This window comes from Diabrotica undecimpunctata, chromosome 3 (assembly GCF_040954645.1).
Source record: "Diabrotica undecimpunctata isolate CICGRU chromosome 3, icDiaUnde3, whole genome shotgun sequence".
Taxonomy (NCBI): domain Eukaryota; kingdom Metazoa; phylum Arthropoda; class Insecta; order Coleoptera; family Chrysomelidae; genus Diabrotica; species Diabrotica undecimpunctata.
This window is the reverse complement of record NC_092805.1, coordinates 30526830-30538043: the sequence shown is the minus strand read 5'-3', so window position 1 is coordinate 30538043 and position 11214 is coordinate 30526830. Positions and strand designations below refer to the sequence as shown.

The window sequence follows — 11214 nt, the reverse complement described above, 5'->3', positions numbered from 1 at the left end:
TAGATTAAGAAACCGAAACATTAAAAGTTATTTAATATTTTAATTATAAAAAAAATTGTATCTGATAGTATTTCCTGTCCTCATACGGACCCATTGGGGAATAGGTCTGTTTTGTTTAAGTTTTTTGGCAAGCTTTCGCTTGATGATAAAAGTTTTGTGAGCAGACATCTCTGCTTCTTGAACGAAATTCCAAAAGAGATTTTGGAATTTCGTTCAAGAAGCAGAGATGTCTGCTCACAAAACTTTTATCATCAAGTGAAAGCTTGCCAAAAAACTTAAACAAAACAGACCTATTCCCCAATGGGTCAGTATGAGGACAGGAAATACTATCAGATACAATGCCAAGAGGCGTCACTGGCGTAGAACCAAGCTAAAGTTGTAAATTGTTTTTATATTCAATTGACCTTTATTTACTTTAGTTTAATAAACATTATTATATAAAAAAAATGTTACACTTTTGTTTCTTTTAAAAACATGAACAAAAATACATTTGGTTAACTTTAATCTGATTGTTAGAACTGGAGTTAAAACAAATTTCGTGAAAAAAAATTGAAAAATAGGAATTTGATGGGGCTTTTCCAAATATAACTCAGCTTTTATACATGCGATTAACTTCCAAAACAGCCTCATTTTAATGGTATTTATTTTACCTCTAAAATAAAATTTGCAAAATTATTTTATCTTTATTAATAAAAAAGTTAAAACTATTAAACTTTAAAAATTTCACTAAAAAGTTGAGAATTAATTTGTTGTAAGAGATTTAAACAAAAATAACCTACAAATTTTGAAAATCTGACTAATACAAGTTATAGAACAACTCAAAACGAATGGTTTAAGATTTTTTAAATATCTCATTTTAATTTTTAACCAAGATATAAGGAACTTTTAATAACGCGCTCTGAGACGCACGGTCAGCTCGCAGCGACTAAAAGCCAATCCATGCATAAAATCCATGTAGATTCCGAGATGCATATTACCGTTGATTGAATAATCCAAATTTGGGTTATTCAATCAACGATATTACTTATCATTATAAATAAAAAAAATTTAAAGCAGTTTATAGTTAAAATTTTCGTTAAAGTGGTGAATTAATTTCAGTATTATCCAGTCAGTGTCTCAGACCAATAGATTGCTTTTTACTGTAAAAAAACTTTTAGTATTATGTACATACTGGACAAACATTTAATATCATTTATAATAATCTAATATACGTAACTAATTTATTTAATTTAAAAAATAAAAAGGGAGATCACATCGGGCCCTGCAGGTTGTAATTAACATATTATGCCATTGCCATACTTTATGATCATTAGTTTAATTGGGATTCAATATGAAACTTGCTTTTATCCCGAGAACCCAGTACCTCCCCGTTGCGTAGCGTTTAACTCGCTGTATATGTAGAGAAAATATTGAAAAACGTGTCGGTGGTTTATAAGAGAAACTTAAAACAATTCTTCACTTCATTCTAAACTCTATTCTTTTATTACCTATAGTACCTTCATTTTAATTTAGAAAAATTATAGTAAAGTTATTACTTCCACATAAATTGAACTCGATTAATTAAAAACAAAAAGTTTGTTGAGTGTTTATCTTGTCTGTATAATGAAATAATATTGCTCACGTAACATTGAACGCAGTGTTGCCACGTTATTTTTTTACCGTAATTCTTGAAATTTGAAACACTAAAATTGAATTTAAATATTGTGTTTATATGGTTATTAAGTATATTATTTTTTTTTATTTAATTTAACGTGCTTGTGACAGCTTCGGCCATTAGCACGAGGCACCGCGGATACAATTATAAAGGTACAATTACATATTATATATTATAGTTATATATTATTTAATAAGTTTTCTAGCTTCAGGAACTGGATAGCTGTGATGACTTGGCTCTGGTTCGATAATATGTCTGTGATGTCGCCCTTCATGCCCAGTTCTTGGCGTCGTTTATTGTAATGAGGGCAGTCCACAAGGATGTGTAGAACGCTTAGTGGAGATTGGCAATAGTGACAGATTGGCTTAGGTGTAGAATTCATTAGGTGACCATGTGTAAATCTGGTGTGACCGATATGCAATCTTCTAGCAACAACCATCTTATTTCTAGTTATACCAGGGATAACGAACCGCTCAATCGTCTAATCTATTTGGTGTAAAAATGTAATGGATTGGTTCCAATGATTCTGCCAGTAATTTCGTACGAGTTTCTTTATACTAGTTTTTAGGTCACTGGCAATTTGTATATTACGTGGTGTACAATTGGATACAGCAGCTTCTCTGGCAAAGCAATCGGCGTTGTCGTTACCTATAATCCCGATGTGGAAGGAAATCCATATGATAGTGATAAAGTATATTATTGATTGTAATAAAAATTACGTTTTTTACTAGGTAACTAATGTTTGACGTTTCGATTTCCACTTCGAAAATCATTTTCAAAAAAAATTATTTTAAAAAATTTTGCGAAAATGTATAGTAATCAAATTATTATTAGATCATGTCGTTTCAAAATTGGTGGTTGACATGCTTGGCCTCGATCTTATAGGCAACAGCATGTTAATCTTAGACAAGGAAAGAGAAGGGACGCGTAATCGTATGGAATTGACTGATGCCTAAATTGGCACCAACCGGCACCAAAAAAGTTGCCAGGTCATTATTTATTTCTTCAGTAGATTGAAAATAATGAATATAGGTATATCAATAAATAGATTTTTTTTTAATTTATAATTGCACACTGACATAATAATCACTTTTTGACATGGTGTTATCGTTAGGTACATATTTTTTGGCAGATCGATATGAAGTTGAAATCAGTAGATCTACTAAAAAATTAGTAGACCTGGTAACCCTGCGAGATGTAGTAATGGACTACGTATAGTCACAAAACATGGCGGTCACATCGAAACTGACTTCACTTTTCGAAGGCTTATTAAATGAACGTTACCTGTCCTCTCTCTTTCCTTGTCTAAGATGCTAATGATTGAAAAAATCTGAGGGTGATGTTCTTATTCTAGTAATATCAAATTTTGACTTTTTTGTGCGTTTTTGTGTTATCTGTTGTTTTATATGTTAGACACAAGTTGTGTAACGTGGCTTTGTCGCCACGTGTTCGATCGATCCAATGTTTTAACCTTGTTTAGGCTATTTCCTCTCGGCGACTGCATGGCGTCTTTAGTATTTGTTTGTCTCGGTTGTTCAAGCCTGCAATAGTGCGAAGGACATAACTCCTGCTGAGGGATAGGATCTGCACTTCCTTGTGCAGAATCTAAGAATTTTCCTTTCAGTTTCCATGATGGTGTTAATTTAGCGGGTGTTAAGTGATGCGTAGACGCATGCCTTGTATTAGATTATTGGTCTTATGAAGGTTTTATAGGTGTGCAATAATGTTTTAGTTGACGCCTTGCCCATATTACCGTACAGCGCTGCCAGGAGTCTAAACCTCTTTCTTACCCTGTCTAGGGTGTTTTGTATGTCGGTTTTCCAGTTGAGAGTCCTGCTAAAATGAATCTCCAAATAGGAAACCGGATTTCTGAGAATAAGGTCTTCTCCTATTTATTCCTCCTCCTCCTAAGTATTTAAAATTTTTATTTCTTTATTAATCCTTCTCAGAACTTCTTTGTTTGTGACGTGTTCTGTCCACGATATGGACAAGAATGAAATGCAGAAGAGAGACTAGAAAAATTATACGTCATTGCAACCCAACCAGTGCGTTAGTCGCTTGCGACTGCTGCTTGCGTCAAACGCAAGCGACAGTCGCATAAGAGAGACTGCACCTTTAAGGTATCTCACTAAGTGAAGATATTTGTCAAAATGTTTAAATTGAAGCAATTATAAATAACAATAAATAAAAACTAAAACTCAGGCACTGAAATTACACATATTATGTGAAAATTGTGGACGTCAAACTGTACTGACTTACCAATACTGGTATTTTCCTTTTAATAAAATCCTCTTTCAATATGGGTAACCAGATCCTACTACATTCTGCCGAGGAATTCCCGACACAATTAGTCTCATTTAGCATAATTAGAGCCGCTTCTTTGGTTTTTCTCTTTTTACCATCCGTTTCTTTTAGGACTATATTTGAATCATTCCATATAACCCTATGTTCATTATCCCATGCGTGTTTACATATTTGAGATATATCAAATTCTCTATTTTTAATATAGGATTGATGTTCACTTATTCTAACATTTAATGGCCTTGATGTTTCACCTAAATAAAACTGATCGCATTTACAAGGTATTTTATAAATGCAATTCCTTGTCCTTTCTTGTTCATTGTTAGGTTTGGTTTTGGACAAAATAGATCTCAACGTGTTTGTTGTTTTGAATGTTGTGGAAATGTTAAATTTAACTCCTATCCTTTTAAGCTTTTCCGATAATCCTTTTATGTATGGTATTGTTATTTTCTTCGTATTATTCCTTGTATATGCTGTAGGATTTCGTTCTACGTTGTTTTGTTCTATTCGATCGATTGTTGAAAATTCCTTATTTATAAACGATAAAGGATAATCATTTTTTAATAAAACAGATGTTAACAAATGTTTTTCCTCCAAGAACGAATACCTCCAAGAACAAGTAATTTTGGCTCTATCGTATAAGGATTTAATGATTCCCTTTTTAATATCAATTTTGCGATTTAATTCGAAATTTAAATGATGCATTCCCAATATGGCCTCATGGATCAGAGTTGTTGGACACATTCCTAAATGATATAAACGATAAAGAAGAGACAATAACATTTACCATGGAAAAGGAATATAATAACCCATTACCTTTCCTGGATGTTTTAATCTCTAAGAACGATAATGGATACGAAACTCAGGTGTATAGAAAACCAACACACACCAACAGATATTTAAATTACCCATATTGAAAGAGGAAGTTATTAAAAGAAAAATACCAGTATTGTTAAGTCAGTAACATATAGACGATACATCATTTATGTTTCTAAATAACAAACATATAAAATCGGAATTTGGTGTTTATTGAAGGTAAACTAAATGCACGATCAAATACTTACCATGTCGGGATAGTATTATGAGGTTTTTTTTCCTGGTTTTTCCCTCATAATTTACTATGGAATCACTAACAGGAGAATTTTACTGTCATCATAGCATGTATTTGTCTTTTTAAAGACGAATTACATGTTATGATCTTTTCTGACGGATATTCTCAAGTTAAAGTTGATTTCATGTAATCGAATGAACTATCTTATAAGTAAAGTTGTCCCAGGAACGCAACTCAACAATATTGGCAATATCATTTTTAAGTGGTCTACTTTAAAATGTATAATGTATGTAATGAATTGTCAATATAGATGAGTCAGATAAAATTAAATTATTAGAAGAATTTTTCACTAAGTAACAAAAAACAAAAATTTGTTTAATTTACTAATGTTTGTATTTTGAGAACGATTTCCGAAGTGGAAATTGAAACGTCAGTAAACGTACTTTAACCTTTAATTGTGGCTTATTCCCATTTAAATAGTAATTACCTTAAAATGCCACAAGAAAATAGCTTCAGAACAATATTAGTTCCATTTAGCCTTGTGTAATGTTGTATTCGGAGAGCTTGTTGCATTGCGACATCCTATAGTCTATTTATAAATGTCTATATGCCAATTTGTGTCAGAGAATCTTTAGGTGCTTAAGGGTACGCCAAATGCAATAATATTTTTATATCAGCTTCAAATTCTTACAGGTCTTCGTTATGTTTTTGATAACAAACTTTCAGCTGACTTTGGAAAACCTGCTTTAGATGCCGCTGGCCATACCTTGTCCCTGAAACTTAAACGCGAGAGGTATAACTGGGTGCATACTGGAAAGAAATTGTAAGAAGGTTGCTGCCTGTCCTCGAAGCGACACTACCAAGGAAGCTGCCATTTCTGTCCCAGTCCAACCATTTGTTCCAGCTGGAGCTTTGAATTAAAAACGTTGCTGCAAAGTTTTCCATGCCCTTTGACTATAGAATGTAAGTGGTTTTAAAACTTTATTAATTATAATTGTGCTGAGGTCAACTATGGAAGATAATGAAGATGTTTATTCAAATTCGACATTAGTGAAACATTGTTAGATAAAGAAGTGGGGTACCAATTTTTAACTCAACTAACTGAACTGATTGTTTTTCTAAATTAGATTTCAGATCGTTTTGATGTATTATTTTATTTTCTATATCGGCTTTTATATCGTGTTGTTCTAATTTGTTTATTTTCCTAGTAATTTGACTTACCTCTAACTTAAAATTTTCATGAATTTGATATAAACTATTTATGATTCCTATCTCTACTTTTCTATGCCACTCCTTCCTCTCTTCCCCTTTCTTCTCAACGCTTTTCCCCTTTCTTTTCCAAGTTTCCATCACCTCCCAAGCTTCTCCTTTTCCTCTTCCATTTTTAAAAACCTTCGGGGGGTCCCGACTTATTTATTTCATTATAAAATTTAAAGTTGAAATGAAGGTTTCAAGTGTTAATAGACGAGGACGTGGAAATCAAATAGGTGGAAAAATTTAAATATTTAGGTGCACTCATTGATAAGAACGGCTTGGGAAAAACCGAAATTAAACACCGAATTAATCAGGGACGTAAAATTGTAGGATGTCTGAACTCCTTATGGTGTGATTGCAACATTTCCAAAATGAACAAACAAAGAATAGGACAAACCATGATTGAATCAGTTCTTTGTTATGGCTCTGAAGTTAGGACAATCAATGCAGACCTGAAGAGAAGATTGTTGGCAGTTGAAATGGAATATTTGAGAAGAAGTGCAAGAACATCAAGGCTGGAAAGGAAGACCCACGAATCTATAAGAAATAACTTGAATGCTACAGAAACGGTCATTGACAGAATAGAAAAAAGAGGTTTAAAATGGTTTGAACACATATTGAGAATGCCTGACGAACGTTGGCCCCAAAAACTTTACAGATGGAAGTCTCCTGCAAGAAGAAAAAGAGGTAGACCTCGACGCTAATGGAATGAAGGAATTAGAAGAGCGATGAAATCGAGAGGTTTTCAGGAGGAGCATGCCTCGGAGACGGAGGATTGGCGGAGGAGAACGGGAATACGGCGAGAGTCGTCTTCAAAATGTATTGTATTTACAAGTTGGATCCTGTAATAAATATATGAAATTCAACAGATCTTGTATTACCCATTAGCAAATATTTAATATCTTTTTTTTTTAATCCCTCTGCTGTCACTTATCTTACATATGTTTTTTAATTGTTTTCATTGAGAATAGCAAACAATATTACAATACTTGATCAAAACTAATAACGCAATAACAAATTCTTAAAAACTCAATTACTACTGTGAACTTCCTGTGTTTGTATATATTCTCTGACCGAACTTTACGAGAAAATTTGTAATTTTTTGATGACATCTCGAACTTTCTAAATTTTTTATAATTCTTCTTTTTCGACAAGGTACTTTTTCTTTATGGAATAAGTTTTACGAAAACGTCGTAACAATATCATCACTTGATATTGATAAACATTTTTGTTTAGGTTTGCGATTTACTTACAACAATTTGGCTTGAGTACTAATAAACATTTTTACTGATCTAAATCGTTGTTTTAACCATATATTACAAACTGGATAGGGTCAACCAGAGTAATCTAGACTTTTTCAGTCGTGGAATCATTGCTAGCATCTCTATAGCATATACAAAAAAATACTGTCGTAACTGTCGCCTCAAGAAAAATAACCTTTAGCCGGCTTTATAGGTGATTGTCGATGTCATCTATCTCTTATATTAAAATTTTTTCTTCATTAACGATGTTCAATTCTTAACTTTAAATGTATTATATTGTACAAATATTCACCTGTAATCAGTTACGCCAATGATACTTTACATTTGAGTTTTCACATAACACATCCACCAACACAATGTTGTCCTCGTGAAGAAATCTCTTCAGTTTTTAGCATTGTCGATGATAATGTCGATTACAATGTTGAAATGCCATTTTAACAGTACTCATAGTAAAAATCGGCACGCATTTTCTGTAAAATAATTACAAGGAAATTTATAGCTTTTATGTAGGTGAAGTTATTTGATTTAAAAGTAACTTTATTGTACTTTCAAATACTTCGCAGCGTTTCTTCATTTATTTCAAGGAAGAGATCGAGATTTATGCGGTTCTATACACATAAACTGTCCTATAATTTATCAATTAGATAGTTGAATATTTATTTAATGTAGATTACGACATAGTAAGTCCAACAAAATGTTCTCTTTATCATGCTTTTCGAATTATGGTACTTTGCCGTTTATAAATAAGGAATTTTCAAGAATAGACCGAATGGAACAGAGCAACTTAGTTCGGGATTCTATAACATTCACAAGAAATAATACAAGGAAAATAACAATCTTCTTCTTCTTCTTCAAGTGTCGTCTCTACTAATGAAGGTTGGCTATAACCATTGCAAATTCGTCTCTATTTTCTGCTTTTCTTAAGAGCGTCTGTGTGTTTAACCCGGTCCAGTCGCGAATGTTTTTCAGCCAGGATATTTTTCGTCTACCAGGACCCCCTTTTCCTTCGATTTTAGCCTTCATAATCAGCTGCAAAAACTCGTATTTATAATTTCTAAGTATGTGCCCCAAATATGCTGTCCTTCGCCTTTTAATGGTGGTCGAAAGTTCTCTGTCTCTTCCCATTCTGTGCAATACCATTTCGTTCGTAATATGATCGGTCCATGGTATCTTCAAAATTCTCCTAAAAAGCCACATCTCAAAAGCTTCCAGTTTTCTCATTAAGTCAACATTAACAGTCCAGGCTTCGACACCATAAAGAAGAATAGAGTGGATATAACATTTTACCAGTGGATATCGGATTTGCAGATTGAGTCTTTGGTTACTCAGAAATTTCCTCATCTTCAAAAAGGCTGCTCTTGATTGCTCTATTCTTAAGCGAATTTCTGATTTCGGATTCAGATCTTCCGTAATCCAGACTCCTAAGTATTTCATTTTGTCTACTTGCTCAATATCTTCATTTTTTATCCTTGTAATGACTTTGCCCCTCTTACTGATAACCATGGTTTTTGTTTTCTTTATGCTTATTGTTAAACTAAACTGTTCCCCAGTATCACAAATTGTGTTTAGTAACGTCTGCAGGTCTGTCTCACTTTCAGCGATAATGACTGTATCGTCAGCATAACGGTTATTTATATTTTCACCATTTATCTTCATCCCTTCTGAACAGTTTTCAAGTGCTTGCGTAAATAACTATTCGGAATATATATTAAATAGTAATGGGGAAAGTACACAGCCCTGTCTCACTCCTCTACTTATCTGTTGCGCATCCGTGCTATTTCCATCTAATGTTACCACAGCCTGTTGGTTCCAATAGAGATTTCTCACTATCTTTAGGTCATTTTTGTAGAGTCCTTTACTCTTCAGACATTCCATTTGTTGTTGGTCTCGACATTTTTGGGCAAGAGTTGTGAAACTATACAGAGCTTCCACTGTTCCGAAGCCGTTACGAAAGCCAAACTGTCTATTACTCATATCCACTTCGCACTTTTTGAATATTCTTGCATGTATAATCTTTAAAAATATTTTTAATAAGTGTGACATTAAGCTGATAAAAATAACAATACCATACATAAAAGGATTATCGGAAGAACTACCAAAACTACCACTATGTAAGACCAAATACTTACCATTAATTACTATTTAAATGGGAATAAGCCACAATTAAAGGTTAAAATACGTTTATTGACGTTTCAATTTCCACTTCGGAAATCGTTCTCAAAATACAAACATTAGTGTTTGTAATTTAATTAATTTTAATTTTGTAATTTTAATTTGTAATTACTAATGTTTGTATTTTGAGAACGATTTCCGAAGTGGAAATTGAAACGTCAATAAACGTATTTTAACCTTTAATTGTGGCTTATTCCCATTTAAATAGTAATTAATTTAAAATGCCACAAGAAAATAGCTTCAGAACAATACTTACCATGTCGGGATAGTATCGTGAGGTTTTCTTCCTGGTTGTTTTTTTCATGATTTACTATGGGATCACTAACAGTAAAATTTTACTATTTTAATTGCATGTGATTGTCTTTTTAAAGACAATATTCTTAAGTTTAAGTTGATTTCATGTAATTAAATGAACTATCTTCTAATAAAGTCGTCTAAGGAACGCAACTCAAAATATTGGCAATACTATTTTAAAGTCATCTACTGTAAAATACACTCATGGACAAAAATATCGAATATTTTGGAATTTTCTAATTTTTGTTTTTTCAAAATAAATTCTGGTCAATCAAGTAGTTTATTGTAAAATAGAGTTTATTTTAACAATGTTCAATGAAAAATTTTAAGTTTTTATGAGGAGAAAATTGCGTGAAAAATAAATGTTTAATATTATGTAAATAAGTTTATTTTACTCTAAACTTAAATGATAATTTAAATTGCTTAAACATAAAAGTCGTTTTAACTGAAAGAAGTTCATGATCAGTAACGAGTATTCCCCCCTCTAGCTCTTATTACTGCTTGCATCTTTCTCAGCATGCTTGCAAGTAAATTTTGGACATATCCTTGGGAAATTGCATTCCATTCATCCTGTGCAACAAGCCGAAGCTGCTCTATCGTATTTGAAACGGGATTTCTTTGTCGTATGCTGCGTTTTAGGTGATCAATCAAGATAATTACTCACTATGGCAGCAGCATGTGGTCGAGCATTATCGTGCATTAACGTGAATCTTTCATATCCAATGTAACCAACATATGACAAAACATGATCTTACAGGATGTTTTAAACGTAAGAATCACCAGTCATCCGTCCAATCACTTTCACAAGTGCGGTACGTACCTCCCAACTAATAACTTCCCAAAGAATTATGCCATCAACTCCAAAACTAACAGTCTGGGCGAAACTGCAGCTGGCGAATCGTTCTCCAACTCTTCTGTAAAGGTAGATTTGACCATCTGGCTTCCATAATACGATTTTGGTTTCATCAGTGAAAAGAACGTTTTTCCAGTTGTCGATATTCCACTAAATATGTGTTCTTGCAAATTTCAAACGACGAGCTTTATGATTTTGGAGGAGACGTGGAACTTTAGCGGGGCATCTGGGCTTTAAGTTTGCTTCTTTTGATCTTCGTCTAACTGTTTTTGAACTCACACTAACCTTTAATGAGATTTTAAATGAGCTATTAACATTTAATAGCTCATTTCTGAGGTGCATCGATGTCAATGAACGATTTCGTGTAGAATTA

At 32.9% G+C, this 11214-nt stretch overlaps 1 pseudogene; it reads left to right on the top strand.

The window, feature by feature from the left end:
* Positions 1–226: 226 nt before the first annotated feature.
* On the top strand, positions 227–447 carry LOC140435533 (large ribosomal subunit protein eL39-like; annotated as a pseudogene).
* Positions 448–11214: the final 10767 nt, after the last annotated feature.